Raw genomic sequence first — 22,239 nt, forward strand, 5'->3', positions numbered from 1 at the left:
TGCAAAGGAAAACCACAGTTAAGGCTCTGTGTATTTCCTGCTTTAAATAAGAGAAGTAAATTCTACACTATCTGTTGTCAACTCTTAAATAAAAGAGGTAAATTTTATGCTATCTTTTGCTCTCCAGATGTGTTGGACTTCAACTCCTATAGCAGATTAAAATTAGTCTGTGATAATTTGTAAAACCAGAACATAAACTTTAACACAGCCACTAAACAGTACTTCAGTTATGAGGAGGCTTTCAATCCAGAGATTATTCGTAATCTGTTTTCTCCATTAATCCTTTGTAAAAGGTGTATCTTTAGATTGTCCCTGTGCTTTTGTGGTTCTTTCTTGAACCGAACTAGCAATTATCTATATGGAAAGAGGAACTTTCTAGAATCTTTTGTCAACAACTTACATTCATCAGAAAGAAAATCCACTTTTCTTTTATATGTTCCATCCTAATTGTAAACAATATTAATTTTAAATATCTAGTACTACACATATTAACCGCTGCCAGGATTGCCTATGTTGGAAACAGCCATGTACACCCGCAGAGAAACTGGTCATACAAAAGATCATGAATTGTGCAGAAATGGACAAATTAACGCTGAGTTTAAAAGATAAAGAGACATCGATATTTTACAATGTGTGGGAACAGTGGTATAACTGGACAGAACGGAGATAGATTGAAGATAGATAGTTATTAAGTACAAGTAATAGATAAAATAAGAATGTAAATACGCACAATTTAATTTTGTAAATAATGCATGAATTGTCACAAGAAAAATACCACAATTAGCTGTTGTTGAGTGAAATAATTGTTTGTTTTTAATGTAATAAAAGTTTAATAAAGTGTTTATAAAAAATATTAATTTTAAATTTATCATAAAGGTTGCTATATCATGGCCATATGTAATTGAAGGATGGTGAGCTGCATCTTAGATATATCTTTATCAGCTGACTTCCTGACTTTATCAGACACTCCCATTTTAGGAGTCACTTTCTCTCCAGTTTTTCCTTCAGGAAGTACTTCTTCAGTTTTTCATCCTTTCTTCCTAATGTTGCTGTCACTTGACATCACTACATCCATCAGTACTGCTGTCTTCTGGTCCTTATCTACCACAATATCTGGTTGATTGGTCAGTACCTGCCTGCCTGTTTGGATCTAGAAGTCCCATAGGAGCTTAGCTTTCTTATTCTCAATCTTTTGTGGGATGCCCCACTACCTGTATGGTATGCTACAAAAAGGGAGTATTGTTCAGCTAGACTTCTTAATGTGTTTATGGAATTTAATATATGTGTGTGTGTTTTGGATTGTAAATGAATCCTTCTGATAATTGGGTTGAAGCAGCTGAGTTTGAAGAAATGGATTCTGTCATAATCCTTTCTTTAGATAATTAATGAGGAAAAAAATATCTTAATATTGGATACAAATCACCTTTCAAAATAGTCCACCAGATATTAGCAGATATTTTTTCAAAGAAATTTCCTAATAATTTCTCAAAAGTATGGCTTCTTTAATAGTGGTAGAATTACTAAGTCCATGGGGAGGAATGGTGACTTCCCTTGAGATATATTTGAAGTAAGGAAGCTACAGCCAACTGGAAAGATTATTATATAATGAAAGACAAGATATTCATATGCACCCATTGGTCATGTCATAATTAAGAGCAAAATACACTATGATGAACCAAGGAGACTTAATTTTGAGTGACCTTGTGGTTGTCTAAGATCTCTTAAAGACTCTCTAAGTATAGTAACTGTCTCTCCAAGGAGTACCCAATAGGTGGAATTCAGGGAGAGAGAGGAAATTAGAGTTTATTTGGCCAATATTTTCTGCAATAAAAAAGATTTAGTGGTTTATCAAACTTCCATAAAAATACTACAAAATGTCCACAGTATAACTACAAAAAAACCCCTATAAAATAAAAACCAACCCATCATAAATTACACATAAAATAATATGTAATTGATGTCATCGATTCATGAATGAATATGTCTAAGTCGGGTTTTAGTAACTTATGGAAAGCCAATTGGGTAAGAGTCCCTGACTTATGTGAAGAGTCTGTTCTCAAACGCAGGCCTACATACAACAGGTCTGAACCTATACCCCATCACATATCACAGAACTGAGGAATTGCAAACAGGTCCTTCTCTGGATACATGAGTCAGTAGGTCAAAAGCAGCTCTACAAGCACTCCAGTGGCAAACCATGTATGGCTTTAGAGCTGAAAAACAACATTCTTATTTATGATTGGAGGCTAGCAAGAAGCAATGTCTGAGGAGAAGATTTATTGTACTGATATTTTCAGATACTTATCAATAATGAGACCACTGGGTCCTAAACCAACTGAAGCTCAGAATAGCCTTCAAAGGCAGACCCAAGTAGAATTTCTACAAGTAGAAATTGTGGTTGTAGTGGTGTTGAGAAGACAAGATAGAATTATCATGCGCAAGGTGGGATTGGAAGCTGCATACCAGTTGAATCTGGATAAAGTATCCCTGCTCACTGGCTCCACAGCAGTGGCTGCCACAAATCCAGATATATACCACAAATCACAAACCTGCTCTTTCTACCTGTCAAAGCAACACCAGAAATATCAAGATACTTAAAATGATTCCCTGGTGGTTTCATGTAAAAAGGCAGCAAAGAAAGGAGAAAAAGGACCAATAAGGAAGCAGCCACTTGAACAGCCTATGCCCCTACCACCCAAAATGTCAGAAATAGTGGAATCATTGCAAAACAATGCCTCCAAATCTTAAATCATGTGAGGGTCCAAGATACCATGAGAAATACAATAAGGATGTAGTAGCCCCATCTAGATCTCCGGAAAGGTCATCAACAAGTATCTAGAGCTGAATCCTGACTGAAATGGTTTAGATAAGGTACTCCAGGACTGATACACTGATTAACAGTTTCAAAACCTTCTCCAAAAAGGAGAGCTTAGAAACATGGCAATAGTTGTCAGATACACGTTCCCAAGAAAGGCTTCTTAGGAGGAATATATTACAATCTATTTCAAGGTTGCCAGCTTTAGTCCTTTCAAAGAGGTGTAACTTACCTCACAGATCCAACCTACCCTACTTTCTCCAGACTACTTAAGGATCAAGAGGGGAAAAGATGAAACCCACAAATGGCCAGGGATAGCTGAGAGTGAGCATTCTATTCACTTTATCAGAGTCCCAAATGTGGCCAGACATTGCCCCAGGTCAGTGGTGAAATGTAAAATTTGTTACTACCAGTTCTGTGGGCGTGGCTTGGTGGGGGTGGGGTAATATGACTGAGTGGGCATGGCCAAGTTTTTTTTTTTTTACTTTTAAAAGCATTTTTTCTACAACCTCTTCAGCTGAAGAGGTTATAAAAAAAATGCTTTTAAAGCCTCTGATGATCCCAGCTGACTTGCCTGATCAGCAAGGCTTTTTTTCCTTTTAAAAACATTTTTTCTATAACCTCTTCAGCCAAAGAGGTTGTAGAAAAAATGCTTTTAAAAGCCTCTGATGATCCCAGCTGAGCCGCGCGATCATCAGAGGCTTTTTTTTTTACTTTTAAAAGCATTTTTTCGGCCAAAGAGGTTGTAGAAAAAATGCTTTTAAAAATAAAAAAAAAAAGCCTCTGATGATTGCGCAGCTCAGCTGGGCAATGGGGGGGGCAGGGATTTTTGCTACAAAAATCTCCAAACCACCCGCCTCCATTGCTACTGGATCGGGCGATCCAGTCCGAACCGGGAGCATTTCACCCCTGCCCCAGGTACTATGGTTGACTCCACCCCATTAAGAGTCAAGACTGAAAAATGTGAGCAATTTGTTGGCAAAATGCTGTGCTAACTGGACACAGCAATCAGGTAGAAGATTTACTTCTTGCCCTTTCATTAATATAAAATTGGCCACCTTAAATCAAGCTCATTGAATGAAAAACTGCCAATGCTTTAACTTTCTTACTGCCACAGTATAGGCTCAGACTTGATTCAATACCTGTGCCCAGTAAGATTCACTTTTCATCTTTTTCCACTGACTTTCTAGGCATCTTTTCTACTGTTTCATCTCCTAGAAAACCTCAGCAAACCAATTAACAAGCCAGGATCAGTCAACAAGGAGAAACTGCTCAGGGGAAATCAAATAATCCTTCTCCAATCTGGGGTTCTTAAGGTGTACTGTATTTGATAATTTCTATAAACTCTGGTCAATATGGATGTCCCAATTCAATACATCTGGAACAGTGGTCACCAACCGGTGGTCCGTGGACCACTGGTGGTCCATGAGAAAATTTTGGTAGTCCACAGCGCACCTGGGTGGAGAAGCTGCTCTGGGATTAGAGCAGCTCCTCCTGTGACTAGAGCTCTGGAATATGGGACTGGTCAGGCAGCTTATGGTTGGGCTGTAAATCTCCGCCATAGAGGGAGGTTTGTGTAACTTGCAACTTTGCAGCGCAGCCCTCACCTGCCAGAATGAAGTAATGGTGCAAGGGGGTGGTGGTGCAGGTGGGCCAAAACAATGGGTGGCAGCAACCCCGGACTGTTTCTTCCCCCTGCTGTAGCTTCCTGTCAGCTGAACCCACCAGTGGTTGTCCCTGCCCCTCGCCCTCCCTTCCCAGTCACACCTTGCCTGGCCTGAGAAGGAAAGGGTGGGGGATGGAGATTCGCTCCATATTCCAGAACAGGAGTGAAGCTTTGTCTCTTGCTGGATCTCACGGGTGTTTCTTCTGGCCCTTTTTGGTGCTCTGTGCACCTCGGTCTCTCGGAGAGATGCTTGACTTCCTCTCAGCCCCAAAACACTGGCTGATGAGAGAGAGATGAGAGAGAGAATCAGAGAGAGAATGAAAGAGAGAGAAAGAGAGAGAGAGAAAGAAAGAAAGACAGAGAGAGAATGAGAGAATGAAAGAGTGAGAGAGAGAGACAATGAGAGAAAGTGGGAGGGAGCTAAGAAAGAGAGAGGGGAGAAAGAGAGAGAGAGAGAATGAAAGAGAGAATGAGAGAGAGAAAGAGAGAGAGAATCAGAGAGAGAATGAGACAGAGAATCAGAATGAGAGAGAATCAGAATGAGAGAGACAGAGACAGACAGACAGACAGACAGACAGACAGACAGACAGACAGAGAATGAAAGAGAAAGAGAGAGAGAATCCGAATGAGAGAGAATGTGAGAGAGAAAAAGAATGAAAGAGAGACAATCAGAGAGACAATCAGAGAGAGAAAGAGAGACAGAATGAAAAAGAATCAGAATGAGAGAGTGTGTGTGTGTGGGAGAGAGAGAGAAAGAGAGAAGGGGAGAGTGCCTGAAGGACCCCATCCCGTCACTGGGAGTCCAGGTGCTTCAGCAAGCGGTGCGCTGGATTCGTATTAGTGGTCTGTGGGATTTAAAATTATGAACTTGGTGGTTCCTGAGGTCCAAAAGGTTGGGAACCCCTGATCTGGAAGAACCCCTGAACGGAAAAGAACAAACAGCATGCCTTCTGTCTTACTGTGTATAAACCTCAGCCATGTTTTCAGTACAGGTTTCTCCATTACGTCTTTGAACAAGAAACTGCTTTAGAGAGCATAGGGCAGACATAACCAGTTTTAGCAATTTCTTGTTTCTCAGACTTACCGTATCTGGTGATACAGTCATCCTCTACAGTGTTAGTCATAATCCACTAGCAATAAGACATTTGATTTCTCAATTCTCTCTTTCTACCAAACCACAATCTTTATTATAACCATTGAAATTATGATTTGGTTGGCCAACAGACAATTGTTGCCTGACTTATGCATCTGGCAATTATGTACTTAAATTAATTAGCAGCTTTCTTTGTATAGAAATACAGTCAAGTAGAATAAATCCTATCCACACTTTTTATGAAACGTATGCTTTGGCATAGTAATGAATGTTACTTGTTCTGTACCGCTCATATTTCCTACTCATTTATAAGCCATGTGGGACTGCTGATAAAGTATTGAAGGCTGGGATATTTAGAATGCAATTAATCTGAAGGTAATGACTAGTGTGTGTAACTATACATCCTCTTCAAGCATAGTTGATCAAATTATGATACTCGGAGGATTCACTTGGAGGACCCTGTGCTATCTGTTCATAGATAGCCATCTGGAAATGGTAATTAAGAAGCACTTTTAGGATTGTAATGTTATATGAAGAGGATATTTTGCTTAATGTATTTATTCTCAAACTATTAATACAATTTTACAACATCTGTTAGCAACATGTATGGATTTTAGTCAATCAAAAAAGCTTCCCTGAGATCAGATATAGTTCTTAGAACAAATTTAAAGAATCCTTATTAGATAACTGTGCTTGATCAGTTATCTAGACAACTCACACAAGTTCTTTATTAGAGTTGCATTGAATATATTCCATAAAATGCAACTCCCCTTTAAAGGAAAGTCCTCTCTATTGAGTCTCAAAGCCCTCTCAGGGTTTGAACTTAGATGTCACTTCACGCCTAGACATCATTAGGAAGGAAAAGAGAAAGAAGACATGATGTAAATTTAAGACATGGCATTCAAACAGGTGCTGTAGAGAAGTGGCAGAGAACTTGCTTTGATTGCTTCAGTTTCAGCTAGCAGAATTAACCAACACAAATAATGCATACATGGAGATGCAACTTAAAACCACCTGGTTCAGAATGTGGTCCTGGCATAAATCAGTCTGGGGAAGGAAGGAAGGAAGGAAGGAAGGAAGGAAGGAAGGAAGGAAGGAAGGGAGGGAGGGAGGGAGGGAGGGAGGGAGGGAGGGAGGGAGGGAGGGAGGGGAAGGGGAAGGGGAAGGGGAAGGGGAAGGGGAAGGGGAAGGGGGGAAGGTTGAAAGGAAGGAATTAATTCGATTCAATTCATCTGTGGTCTATTAAATGCCCTATAGTAAATGCAAGTGGTATGTTAATTGCTTTTGTCAAGGAGTGCTTGGGGTCCCTGAAAATGTTCATCTATCACTCCCAACAACTAAAGCCAGCATATCCAATAGTGAAGAAGGTTACTATAACACAGCATCTGCTGGAGGCATACAAGATCTCTGCTAGCAATGAGAAGACTGAATTTGATCAGCCTTTCTGTAGCTGAACAGTTATATTTTGCCTACAGAAATGCTTTAATACTAAACCACCCGTGTATCATGGGTCAATGGGGAAAAGGGGTTTTGTTGTCTTATTTAATAATGAATTAGGCTGTACAAGATAAACAATGAAAGTCCTGAGAGACTTGACTAATTGCATTCTCAATGTAGCAGAGGCATGACTTTGTAGTATAGAAAGCTAGCTCTGGAAAGTTTCCCAGTATTCTTTACATCAAATAAAGCTTCACAAAATCCTGGCAGAGCAGCTTGTCCCCTTATTTTTCCCTGCAAAAAAAATTATTTGCAATTGGGAAATGTTTCTCTTTGTCAAAAGTATATGCTTCTAATGCCAGAGGAGGAGGCACATTCATATTAAATGGCTCTGAAGGAGGTTCCATCTGCTCAGTGCCCCTCCCAGAAAGCATATTTATCCTCTTGCAATTAGCCATGGGAATTGTGAATGAGAAACAAACACATAAAAAGAAAATAAAGTCTGAAGGGGTAAACATTAGATATTTAGCCACTGATGCAAACATCAGCACTAAGGCTAAGCAACTCTGTCAGCCTAGAAGCATAAGAAGGAGTGACTGATTTTGTCCTCTTAAATATCAACCTCCTGGGCTAGATTCCCAATAGGAAGTCAGTTTTAGTTACTTGCCTAAGACTTAATTGGCCAACAACATTGCCTTATTAACTTAACTAAAAGCAAACTGTCTTCCCCATGGCATTTGTCTATGAAAACGTACCACCCAGATCAATGTTGAAGAATGTATAGTAGACTTACACTTACACTTCAGATGTTTGTCTGAACATGAGAAGGATTGAACATGGGGAGAAAACAGGGGTTTTCATGCATCCTATCCAACGGTCCTCAATCTCCATATATTTAGCCAAGGCATATGAAGGGAGTTTCACTTGTATTGGCTTGAATGTGAAGACAACTCCAAGTATTTCTAATGCATATTCAAGAGAGACAATGAATATTGACATGTTTCTCCAGGAAATGGCTGAGAAACACATTAATTCCTTAACCAGTGACTCATATATCCCTAGTGCTAGTGTTCCATATCCATGGAGTATATAGAGATAGTCAATTTTGTTATACTGCTGGACTATTCATGAAAGTAGCAGAGTGTTCCTGCATTTGGAATATAGTTAAGCCTCTAAGAAAGTAGACTATGACTATCCCTTTTCTTTGAGCTACAATAGTTTCCCCAGCATGATGTCTTCCAGAAATACTAGATGATGGAGCAAAATTTGATTAAGGATACTGTGGGTTTAGTTCAATGTATCTATAGCACCGACAGCTAAATGGGGAAAACATTTGAATGTTTATGTGACTGTCAAGAATTCATTTTAAAACCATTGATCCAGACTTAGAAAAGATGCAAAAGCACTGGAAGTTGGACCACTATACTGTACTCTATAATATTACTATTTTATTACAATTACAACTGCTGGGTTACCTGGGCTGATCACCACTTTTAGGAATGCTTTGGGTGTATCGACTTGAGAAATGGGGGATGAGATGATAGAGAAGACTTAGACTGTGTTTTGTTAAATGGGAAATGTACTTCTGCACATTGTCTAATAGCACAAATTGGTCTTTTTCTCCCAGTCTTGCCATGTTTGCCAGTTGGTGGTTTACCAGGTGCGATTGTTCAAAATTTAAAATTAATAGAGATAAAATCATTGGTTTCCATCATCAGGTTGACACTTAGGTTCCCAATTTCATTCAACATTACACTTCATTAAAATTGTTGTCTTTATCCAGTATCTGATGATACATTTTTTGTATTATTGGGTAAGCAGATGAACTGGTTCTTTTAGTTCCATTGTAAAAAAAATTATCTTGGTTGACTACACAGTTTGGTTTGTAAATATTTACATGCTATATGCACCTTTTAAAGAGAAATTAGTCTAAGATGACACATACTATATATGCATGTTCATTTCTGTTGAATGAAAGAATTCAGGTTGAATAAGCTCAGCATCCTGATTATGTTTGCTTATATTTGGTAACCATAAATTCTACATGTTTTTTTCTTTAATACTCTTTCTCATGCCTGTAATTTAACATCTTTAAAAAAAAATTTTTTTTTTGTTATTTTGCCAATCCATGTGTGGTAATGATTAATGGATTACAAAGTTCACACCTTCAGAGATATATGTTGCTGTGTTTTATCTCTTCCAGCAGTAAACACAAAGCTAGCCTGTTAGAATACTAATCAGAGCCTTGGCTCAACTCGTATATCAAATATACTGTGCTTTTTTTTTTTCTAAGAATGTGCCGTTAATGATTTCACATTTCACATGAAGAGTCCCTGCACTCTTCTTTGCATTTCTTGTATACACACACTCAAACTGTCTGTTGAGCAACATACCATATAAGCTTTATGTAAACATGGATCTTTCTCTTTGCTCATTTGGTTACAACAAAACAGTAACTTACTGTAACCTGCTAATTTTGGATCTGAAAAAATGATTATATGAATAATCAATAACTATTTATTTTGGGATGAGATTTCCATTTTAAAATAGGGAATTTCTGAGTCTTTGTTTTTATTGCAGACTAAAAAACGGAAACATTAATGTACAATCTATCATTCCATGAGCAAATTGCTATGTTGTATGAATTTTTTTACTAAGACTTTGTATTTGTTCCCATTTTTCCACTTATGCTATTGAATTATGTAGTATACCAAAATGCACAAACATAACTTTAATTTAAAAAAAAAACATTCAGGCATGATCAGCTGAGATCTCAGTGAAATATGATATTGGTGTGAAATGAATCCAGATCAGTCCTGCCCATTTTGCAACTGGAATCAATAGAGTAAGAGCGTCCTTGGCAGGATTCAGGGAGACCTTGTGAGCAAACTTCTAACTCTCCATCTGGCAAGGCTCATAAAGCAAAAGGGGGAGAGAAAAGAAGTGAACAGAAAGAGTGCCTGCCACAGAAACATAAATTATACTGATTCATAACAAGATGACATTAAATTATCTTGCGTTTATCCTGCCTTATCAAATTTAGGGTTGTTTTCAGATTGGCATGTTATACTTATATTAGGAAAGACTATGGCTCAGACTGTGTTCAAATGGGAACTTTTTTGTATTAATATATCGCATTTGTACTTTCTGATTCTTGCAAAATGTTACAGAAGGATCCCCACCACCACCACCACCACAAACGCTCAACATTGCAAACAGATCATTCTGGGATGTATTCAGGCTTTCTCAAAGTATTCTTTCTACTTCATCTTCTCCTCACATCACGCCATCCTTCTGCCATCCATGTTGTTGAACACAGAGAAAATGAGTATATGCATGAGTATATTTCTATATAATTGTACATATACTCACTTTTATAAGCAATGACAATTGAGAAAATCCCTAAGTATTCGGTATTGTTTGGTAAATTCTCCTGTTGTAATATTTTATATGGGGGTTCAATCAAATACCTCTTTCAAACTGAATCTTCAAATATTAAGTCAAAGATACTGACTTAAATTGGGAGCAGAGGTGGTATTCAGCCACTTCGGACCAGTTTGGGCGAACTGGTAGCGGCAACTGTGGGTGCGGGTGGGCCTGCCCACCCACCCCAGTGTAATGTCATCCTATTTAGCCACATTTTTGAGGCCAGGTGTATGTGCGGAAGGCACGTGTGTGAGCGAAGCGCATGTACGGAAGGCCTGGTGCATGCACGGAACGCATGCTGAGCATGCTTACGCACAGCGAACCGGTGGTAAGAATATTGGAAACCCACCGCTGATTGGGAGCCTTCAGATGCTTTGAAGACATTCAAGGGTGATTTGATGGCCCATTCCACAGAGCTGCCAGGACATGTTTATGTTCAGTGCGGTACTCACGCTTCCTCATCTCTCCCTCTTGCCCTACACCCATCTGCTAGAGCTCTTCTTAGCAAGCCAATTATAGAGCACTAGTCCTTTTTTTTTTTTAATTTGATTTATATGCCGCTCTTCTCCGGAGACTCAGGAGGAAAGGCATGAAGTTCAATAAGGTCATAAGGTAAAGGTAAAGGTTCCCCCACACATGCGTGCTAGTCATTTCTGACTCTAGGGGCGATGCTCATCTCCGCTTCAAAGCCGAAGAGCCAGCGCTGTCCAAAGACATCTCCATGGTCATGTGGCCGGCATGACTAAATGCCAAAGGCACACGGAGCGCTGTTACCTTCCCACAGAAGTGGTCCCTATTTTTCTACTTGCATTTTTTACATGCTTTCAAACTACTAGGTTGGCAGAAGCTGGGACAAGTAATGGGAGCTCACCCCATTACGCAGCACTAGGGATTTGAACTGCTGAAGTGCCGACCTTTTGATCGACAAGTTCAGCATCTTAGCCACTCAGCCACCATGTCCCAGTCCAATTTTGTCATAAGGATATACAAATCAGTTGCCAATACTGCATATGGAATAGTCTAAATATTAACTAGACTTTCTGGCTTGTAAAATATCAAACATTGTGACAGCATTCCTTCTAGACATGAATAAAACTAAGAAGAGGGTTGAGGTTTATATTAGGTTCATTAATATTGATGTGAATCAGTACATTTCTTGCTTTACCATCTCCATGAAAGTATTTGGACGTATGCTGTTCTACTGTTTGTCTCTCATTCTTGTGCTAGGATTTGTTTAAGTCATTTTGCTGAGGGAAGAAAAAAGAAAGAAAAACCTCAAGAGTTATTATCCTGTCTTTTTAAAATCTGATTTGATTTTTCTTGATCTTCTATCTTTTTTTTTTAATCATAAAGCTTTATTCTTCTCAGTCAGAAGTCAGTACTTGCTCTTTTCACTGGACCGGTATTTTGTCGTAACATGAAATTAAGCCGTAACATGAAACACATGGACAAAGCGCATGATTCAGCATAGAATTAACCAGACAAATTTTCTTCAGTGGCAAAACAGGCCACCTTTGAGTACTGGAGATTTATAGCAGGCAGGCAAAGGGTATAAACTCAGGCAAGCTATGTAATCCAGCAAGTCAAGATGGCAGACATACTCATTCCCCAATTTTTCTCATATTAATTTTATAAAGTAAGATGGACTTGCAGAGAATGAGGTGGCTGGATGGAGTCACTGAAGCAATCGGTGTGAGCTTAAATGGACTCCAGAGGATGGTAGAGGGCAGGAAGGCCTGGAAAAACATTGTCCATGGGGTCACGATGGGTTGGACACAACTTTGCAACTACAACAACAACAACAACAACAAGATGGACTTGAGATACAAAATCACTGAATGAACTTCCAAAAATCTGGGACAATCTAGTTAGCCAATCTAAATTAACACTTTGACTATTTGTTTTTGAGCATTGTTGGTTCAAATCCAACTTCTGATTTTGAGCCTGTCTTTGCAAAGTCCTATGGAAGGTAGACTAAAGTCTACTAACTCATCCGACCCCAACATTTTTTGCAATGTTCAAATTTTATTTATAAACAAATATCTGTGATTTCACCAGGAATGCAATCACTTGTGTTATTTGTTTTTGTCTTGAGGGATTTTTCTAAAGCTAAGTCCTTTAAGGACATATTTATAACTGCATAAAAGGTTATTCCTATCACATTAAACTACATGGGGGGTTTTTTGTGTCAAAGAATGAGTTTGAGAACCACCAAAGCAAAAGAGAAAAAGAAAAAGGGAAGGGGGTAAAACACAGTTTTGAGACATACTGCCGTAAAACAAGAAGCGACTTGATCCTGAGGGAAAGAATGGACTTTGTCATGATGTCCTTTGCTATCACTGTGCATTGCAAACCTTGCGAAAACAGCTGATTAAGAAAGGCTCAATTTTATGTCACATTAGGTGAGAATCCAGGAGAATATAATAAAAATTCAGGATTCTTCCCCTACAAGACTTCGTGCTGCTACCCAAGTTTGAGTAACCTATAGAGATAATTAAGCAAATTGAAACAGAGAATGAATTAATGCCCCTGAGAATGCTGTGCTTTTGATGGGCTATTTGCCATCCAGCAATACTATGCTAATTATGGCAGCATTGATTTTTATTACTTAGCAATGTTCACAGTCATTAAAAAGATTCATAGATAACATTGACCCCATTGTAGAGCACTGTTTAATTATATCAAAATATCACTTTCTTCCAGAGATAACTTTATATGTTCACACAATACAGTAGCATCTCAGAATCACTTAAATATAAATTTAAAAATCAGTTTTAAAATCAGAATTAAAATAAAATCAGTTTTAAAATAATTTTAAAATCCTTTTTAATCAAAATATATTTTAAAATCAGAACACAAGGAGTTTTTCAAAGAAAAGGTCAGGGACAAAAATTAGAATCTAATTACTTTCCTTTTCCTCTTTTGCTGGAAGTATGTCTTGATATAAGTCTAAGAATAACTTTTGGAATGCAAAAGTACATTGGAGCACTTTTATAAAAAGCTTACTGTGAGAGAGGTTTGAGCATTCACAAAATGTCTGCTACATCTAAATACACTGCTACACTAAGGCAATCTTGTTAGTCTTAATAAAAGTAGTCCTTGCTTACCGGCTGCCTCATTTATGACCATCACAGCATCATATAATCACATTATTGGTATTTATGTGCTTCCCAACCAGCTTGCGTTCAGCAAAATTAATGGGGAACAAAGAAGTAAAATTGTAATTTGTGGTCATGAAATGTTTTGTTTAACAACCATAGTGATTTGCTTAATGACCAAATGAAAAGTGAGTCTGTTGTAAGCAGGGATGAAATCTACTTACCTTCCCTACCGGTTCAGAAGTGCGCCCGCTGCACACAGGTACTCGCTCCACTTGCAGGCATGCCATCATCACATCTTATTTTTGACCCTCTGCACATGCACAGAAAGCTTTGCGCATACGCAGAGATTAAAAAACATGAAATAATGGTGTCCAGGCCCCACAAGCCCCACACTGCCGCTGTTACCGGTTCACTGAACCACGCACCACCGCAGCTACTGGCTCACGCAAGCAGGACAGAACCAGCAGGATTTCACCACTGGTTGTAAGTCTGTGGTGGTCATGTGATTTTCTGCTTAGTGACTGTGGAACCTAGTGACAAAGTTCCTGGTCGTTAAGTGAGAACTATTTGTAATTCTACCAGGATATTGTATTATCTTTTTTTTCTTTCCCTGTTCAGGCAAGCATGCTTCTGACACTGCACTGGGCTTCAGACATCTGCCATTTTTATTTTTTAAGAATGGTTGAACAAGCATCACAAGGCCCATAGCTGTTTTTGAAAGTGGGCTGTGACCTTGCGAAAATGAGGTTCAGATTCCTATATCTTATAGCAGACAATGTTAGAATGGGCTGACAAAGGTCTGACCATATAAAACCATTTTAATAGACGTGATTGCTCTAATCCAGTGCTTCTCAAACCAAGCAACCTTAAGATGTTTTGACTTCAACTACCAGAATTTGCTAGCCAGCCTGGCCATGATGGGTTACCATATCTACGCTATTAAGCAGAAAGTGAAATATTGTATACAAATAATCAAGTCCAACGAGGGTGAAAAGGAATAAACTTTAATACTTACCATTGTTGATGTAACAAGTCAAGAAATAAATAAATTGAGCTTTTTTTTAGTGAGACATGATATCATTTTGTGACCCAGATAGGCGCGCCATTTTGCGATGTGACAAGTAATCTTCAACTTACAACAGTTTGTTTAGTGACCATTCAAAGTCACGACAGCGCTGAAAAAAAATGACTTATGACTGCTTTTCACAGTTACAGCCATTGGGGCATCTCCATGGTCACATGATCAAAATTCAACCACTTAGCAACTGGCTCATATTTATGGTGGTTGCAGGATCTCAGGGTCATGTGATCACATTTTGTAAACTTCTGACAAGAAAAGTCAATAGGGAAGCCAGATTCATTTAATAACCATGTTACTAACTTAACAACTCTCATGAGTCACCTAACAACTGTGGCAAGAAAGGTCATAAAAAGGGGCAAAACTCACTTATCAAATATCTCAGTTAGCAACAGAAATTTTAGGCACAATTGCAGTTGTAAGGGCAAGGACTATCTGAAATGTAAATTACCTCATCTAAATGTTATAGATCAGTGGTGGGTTTCAAAAACTTTTACTACTGGTTCTGTGGGTGTGACATGGTTTGGAGGGCATGGCTTGGTGGGCATGGAAGGGGAAGAATACTGTAAAATCTCCATTCCCACCCCACTGCAGAGGAAGGATACTGTAAAATCTCCATTCCCTCCCCAATCCAGGGGAAGGTTACTGCAAAATCCCCATTTCTCCCGATCAGCTGGGACTTGGGAGGCAGAGAATAGATGGAGGTGGGACCAGTCCAAATTTTTACTACTGGTTCTCCGAACTATTCAAAATTTCTGCTACCAATTCTCCAGAACTGGTCAGACCCTGCTGAAACCCACCTCTGTTATAGATAATGTGCAATAGCAGTAGCATGCAGTAGCTTTTCAACTCAATATGCACCTTCTAGATTCTGAGAGTTGGGTTAGACAAGACCGTTTTATGTTTTGGTGCCTTTGAGTCAGTTTTTGACCCGGGCAACTGCCTGGGCTAGTCCCTGAAGTTTTCTTGGGAAGGGTTTTTGGGGGAAGTGGTTTGCTAGTGTCTGCTTTCTAGAGCTGAGAGAAAGTCACTGGCTCAAGGTCACCTAGCTGGCTTTCCATCTAAAGCAGGACTATGCATTCTAGCTAACTCTCTAACTCTGCCGGTTTCTAGCTTGACACCTTAATCACTACGTCAAACTGGCTCCACAGACAAGATATACGTTGCATTTATATAATTTATATGTATATTTCTGCTACATCAAGTATCAGGGAGGCTAAGAAACCTCATGTGTGGGCAAGTTATTTTATTTATTTTTTGTAATCATCTTAAATATTGCCTTTTTGAAACTATAATTTGCATTTCAAGGGAAACTGATGGAACTGATGGCTTGATTTGAAATAGAATTAATAACATTTGAAAGGAAATATAGAAGAGAAATAACAAGTTTAATTTGACCTTCTCCCTACTCTTTGGGTTGCATATTAGATAGCCCTGGTACAAATATAAGAAATATTCAGGAACATAATGTATAGCCATACTACGCACACTCCAAGGCCTCCTCTATTCCACAAAGCAGTTCTAAAGTAGTCTACGGTTCTATTCAGTTAAGATAACTTTGAAAGTTTTGTGACAATGCAGATAAGACTATGAACAATTCATTGATCTTGAATTGACCAACTGAAGTATTTACCAGTGTCTTATGCCCTGAGTGTCCCAGATCCTGACTTTACCACAGATCCTGGAAGAAGACAAAGTCCTTCACCCCTATTTCCTATATAAATGAAGGGTAAAATAATTTCTGAGTGCCCCATCTACATTTACAAAAACAACAACAATACTTTTTTAAAAAAAAGGTTAAAAGAAACTGCTATGAGAATTATTTTGTTGCTAGTTGCAAAAATAATTAACTCTGTTACATTTAAAAACATCTTCCAAGCCGTGGTGCTAAAATTATAGCATGTCAGCATTTTTTTCAACCAGGCACTTTCCCCCAAGACTTTTAACATGGTTGCATGTTCTTCGGTGACTAATAATTTGTTCTTTGATTTACACCCCATTTTCCTGCCTAAATGAACACTCAGCGTGACTAACTTAGGCTGCACTTATTAAAAACAAACAAAAAACAAAAGAATGCCAAAATATTAACTATTAAAAGCCTGGAAATGAACTAGGTTTCCAGATTTTCTAATTGATAACTATGATAGTCAAATTCAGCTTCTGAAAGAGTAAAGAGTATAAAACTGAAACATCACAAGAGATGGGCCTGTCTCACATTCCACTGTTTTTGACGTGGGGGGGGGGAGGAATATTTTCAATAAGTGGGTTTTCCTACAGGTTTGTAGAGGAAGAGGCAGTCAGACCTTAAATGGTTTAGGTTTTTAAAATATAGGAAGTCCTCGGCTTACATCCATTCATTTAATGACTGTTCAAAGTGACAACAGCACTGAAAAAAGTCTTATGACTGTTTTTCACACTTAAGACCATTACGGCATCCCTGTTGTCACATGATAAAAATTGGGATGCTTGACAACTAGCAAGTATTTATGACGGTTGCAGTGTCCCATGGTCATGTGATCATCTTTCGCGACCTTCTGACAAGCAAGTCAATAGGGAAGTCAGATTCACTTAACAACCATGTTACTGACTTAACTGCAGTGATTCACTTAACAACTTGGCAAGAAAGATTGTAAATGGGATATAATTCACTTATCAACTGCCTCGTTTAACAACAGAAATTTTGGACTTGATTGTGATCGTCACTTGTACAAATTCAGTATATAATTGGGAATCAGTGCAGATCTTTCCATCCAGAGAATACATGATCCCAGTACTTCCACCAGTTAGAAACTCACCTCCATTTTTTGTGTCAACTGATATTTTCAAAAGTCTTACATACAACACGTTGCTGTGGTTAAAATGTAACCAAATCAGTGGTGGGTTGCTCCCAGTTCTGTCCGGTTCTATTGAACCAGTAGTAAAACCAGTGGGAGGCTCTGCCCACCTGGCATGATGTTATCATTGATGATCTGCGCATGTGCAGAAGAGTGCGTGCATGCAAGCAAAGCTAGCACACAAGTGCAATCCCGCTGCGAACCAGTAGCAAAGATAAGTGGAACCCACTCCTGAACCAAATCATAGATAATCAATGCAAAATTCAACCTACTGAGAAAGAATCACAACTGGCACGCTAGGTACAGTTGTATAAGGATGCTCCTCACCTCTGGCAGCAAATCTAGTGACAGCTGAGGGTGAAGAAGCATCCTTAGATCTTGTTTTTTTCCAGGGATGTGCAACCCCAACAAAAGCACGTTAAACCTGCTTCCCCAATTCCACTTTCTACTCAGCCAAATAACCTTTAGCTTGACTGTATTAATTTCAGCTTTCGCATCCAGGCAATTATCAAATGTAAGCAACATTCAAAGCTATTGATTGGAAGCCCACACTAAATTTCCAGCATACAGTAAAAATATAGCAGTACTCTACCTCATCCAGATGTCCATCTGGAATGGGTCAGATCAGTCAGTACCATTTAAATAGCTCTGAGCCTGCTAGGCATTCTCAACAATCCCTACAGACAGGTACCAAGAACAGGAGGCTGACATTGTTAAAGGGGACAGTGGGAGAGTAGAAATGGCTTCTTTGAGCCCAAGAGCCAGGAGGTGCTGTTCCCACCAATGATACCCTCACAAGTTCAGCAAAACTGTAGCATTACTAAGGGAATGTTGTTCAAATCAGAAATAAACTGAGCATTCACAAATAAGTCAACTTTATTTCCCTTACTGTGAGATTAATTATATCCAGAACTACTTCTGAATAAGGCTCTTGTTTAGAAGTGCCTTATTGTATGCCCATGGCTTTTGCTTTCCTCCTCTTGAATAAAAAAAAGGACTTTATAAATTCAGTCATGTAAATAACAAGAATAGCAACGAGGAAGGAAGGGTCTAATTTCACATTGCCCTCAGCACCCTACAGCTTTCTGTGTGCTGTGAAGCCACTCTTCCTCTCTGAATTTCCCTTAGGCAAATGCCTTCCTTTTCTGCTTTCTGTGTCCATTTGTATATGAGGCAAAGAGGAAGGAAAGTGGTAGCACAAAGATGTATGTCTGATTACCAGTCTTTCTGATTCCCAAACCCTTCTGAATCCATTTTAAAATGTCTGGTGCAAAACATGGATTATTTTTTAGACCTTTTCAGACTTCAGGATTGTAAATCTAGAGCTTGCACAAAATTGCCAACTGATCATTGCTTCTCCTTACTGGTCAACAAGTCAGCATAGAGAACTGTCAGTCAGTTAATGCTTGCTTGCTTGCTAGTCCCTTCATTCTGTCCATTGGGTCTCTACCTAAATCTATATCCCTTCCTCCTTTTAGAAAAATGAAACAGAATAGGTTGCTAATATTTTCCCCTATTTCTGTACTTGCCATCATGTTAACTCACTATTGCCTTCCAAACTCTTAATGTTGCCATGCTGACAATTCTTTATTAGGGTTCCCTTCCTTAACTGTGCCCACAAAATGGTTCAATTAAAACCTAAGAGACAGGCAGTCGAGCAAGTCAAGCATCCATTGTCCCCTTTCTTAAAAAAGGTAATATTTTAGAAACACCTTTCTGTTTCAGAAAGACATTTGTTGCTTTGAAATACCGATGAATACAACGTAATAGGACCAGGAATACAGATAGTCCTTGACTTACAATCACTTACAACCGGAACTTCATTGCTAAGCAATGGGGTCAGTAAGTGAATTGGGCCTAATTTTACTACCTTATTTTACTGTGGTCATTAAACAAATCACAGTTGTTACATGAATCTGGCTTTCCTCATTGACCATGCTTATTGGAACACCCCTGGGAAAGTTGCGAATGAAAATCACATGATCCTGAGATGCTGCAACCATTGTAAATAGCTGCTGGTTGCCAACATCCTGACTTCTGATAATCCAAGCACGAGGAGGCTGCAATAGTTGTAACTGCAATGACTGGTTATAAGTTTCTTTTTGAATAGTCATTAAACAAATGGTTGTAAGTTGAGGACTGTCTGTATATATATATATTTTTTTTAATTTGATTTATATGCCGCCCTTCTCCGGAGACTCAGGGCGGCTTACAATGCTTTAAGCAATAGCCTTCATTCTTTTGTATATTTTATACAAAGTCAGCTTATTGCCCCCACAACTGGGTCCTCATTTCACCTACCTTAGAAAGGATGGAAGGCTGAGTCAACCTTGAGCCTGGTGAGATTCGAACCAGCAGAAATTGCAGGCAGCTGTGTTAATAACAGGGTGCACTAAACCCTTGTACTATCAAGGCTCTTGATATTGATTTTTGATCACAACCTCAAACTACCATCATTAGTGTCCCATTTAGAAGATGACAAAGAGATACACAGTACTGCTGTTCTAACTCCCCATTAATTGTCTGGTTCAGCTCTGTAAAAATGGAAATGGGGGGAAACCTCATTATACTGTACATCTATTAAGCTATTTTAAAAAGCTACATATTAATTATATAGCAATGAATAATTTCCCCTTGAATAAAGTGAATTGTATTGACAAATATATATACCTAGAGGGATATGGAAAATAAGGTATTACCTTTAGTTATAATATTGTTGCAAAACTATGGCGTGGTGCTGAACATTCTAATTTGCTAATTGCTGCACTTATCCTGTTGCTTGGAATTGAGTTGTCCACAGAGAAATAATTGAAGTGTTTCACATCTTGACACATCAGAGAAACATTTCAATGGGCTAACTAGAAAGTGGAGGATTAGAACTTCATATCCATCTTTGGACAAAAAGACTTTTTGATAATGCTGACTGAGTTTATTTGGAATTTTTGAATATATACATATATCTCTAATTTATACACAATTTCAAATTTTAATATGAACACATAGCATTACAACAATGTTGCTTTCTTACCTACTCTTAGCTCCACCACCTTGTACCACTTCCTATGAGTTAACAATTCATAGGGGAAAGGTTACCAATTCCTAAACCACTATGATTTAGGAGAGCCCTTTCTGTTGCGTACCCATCCCATGGAACATCCTCTCCCCTGAGGTCAGTTTGGCTGGATAACTTTCTGGAAGGGCCTGAAAACCTGGTTTTGCCTCTGGCCTGAGATCAGAGTATAGTGAGGAGCCCTTAAAATGGCTATGCTGTTTTTGAATGGCTGTGCTCTCCCAAGGATTGTACTGAACTTCTTTAATTCTTTAATTGTTTTTTTTTATATATTTGCATTATTTGAATAGCTGTTTATTGGAATGGAGTTTGGTAATGTTTATGTTTTCATTGTAAGATGCGTAGAGTCCCAAATGTGAGATGAGCAGCTATATAAGGTAAAAGGAAAAGGTTCCCCCGCACATGTGTGCTAGTTGTTTCTGGCTCTAGGGGCGGTGCTCATCTCCGTTTCTAAGCTGAGGAGCCAGCGCTGTCCGAAGACATCTCCGTGGTCATGTGGCCAGCATGACTAAATGCCGAAGGCGCACGGAACACTGTTACCTTCCCACCAAAGTGGTCCCTATTTTTCTACTTGCATTTTTTATGTGCTTTCAAACTGCTAGGTTGGCAGAAGCTGGGATAAGTAATGGGAGCTCACCCTGTTATGCGGCACTAGGGATTCAAACAGCTGAACTGCCAACCTTCTGATCAACAAACTCAGTGTCTTAGCCACTGAGCCACTGTGTCCCTGAGTAGCTATATAAATTGAATAAATAAACTTCTGGCTCTTCAGAAATTGCTGTTCTCTCTGTGTATTGGCTATGATAGGTAGGGCAGCTGGTATATAAATTTCAGCAACATCTAAAGATTACAGGGTTGTATTATAAACAAAAAAAAATTACTCAGGACCTCAGACATATTCTTCTATTTTACCATTGTCAGCTCCACTTTTCCTCTACCTCCACAGTGATGTATGTGTATGTAATTCTGTAAACAAGAGACAGTTTGGTCTAGAAATTAAGGCACCACGCTAGAAACTGGGAGATCAAGAGTTCTAGTTTCACCTTAGGGACAAAGTCAGATGGGTCAGTCCTTGGGCCAGTTCTTCTCTCTCAACACTGGAAAGAAAACCACTTACAAGAACCTTGCCAAGAAAACCATGGGGACTAGTCAAGGCAGTTGCCAGGATTCAACACTAACTCAAAAGAACAATATAAGAACGCGTATAAAATATATTAATATTAGTCATTCACTTACTCTCTTGAGTTATATGCACTCCACCAGTGATGACTGACTCTAAGTGACTTGCAGAGAAGGGGAAGATAGTGGCAACATAAAATAAGTGTTTCAGTAATAGGAATAATAAATTGCTGCATAGTTTTGGACAATTGGACATATAATATGTAATCTACTCAAGTCAAAATCAAGCTGGTAAATAAAGTCTATAATTCCACCAACATTCATATGAGATGTGGGTGAGTGAACTGAGGGAGATTTTTTCCTATTTCTAATGGGTTCCCACTATTACCATCATTGTAAAATGTTGAACTCCAAATTGCTAGGCTTAATTAAATAGCCACCTATTCAGAACATAATTTGCCACTAAACTAAGGCTCCTACAAGGGCAGTGTTTCCTAGAATAAAAGGTTCCACTTCAAAAGCAGAGATGAGTTAGAATATTTTGAGATTTACAATAGACATCTCAACCAGGAAAGCTGCTGTCTGTTCACAACAGAGAGC

The 22,239-nt window shown here is 38.8% G+C and overlaps 1 protein-coding gene across 1 annotated transcript in view; it reads right to left on the reverse strand.

Annotated features, from left to right (window-relative positions):
- Positions 1-22,239, reverse strand: part of SYT6 (synaptotagmin 6) — a 172,849-nt gene that overhangs the window by 79,966 nt on the left and 70,644 nt on the right. The window lies entirely within an intron of this gene.

This window comes from Pituophis catenifer, unplaced genomic scaffold (assembly GCF_029215685.1).
Source record: "Pituophis catenifer annectens isolate HBS135680 unplaced genomic scaffold, rPitCat1.0.hap2 SCAF_3, whole genome shotgun sequence".
Classification (NCBI taxonomy): domain Eukaryota; kingdom Metazoa; phylum Chordata; class Lepidosauria; order Squamata; family Colubridae; genus Pituophis; species Pituophis catenifer.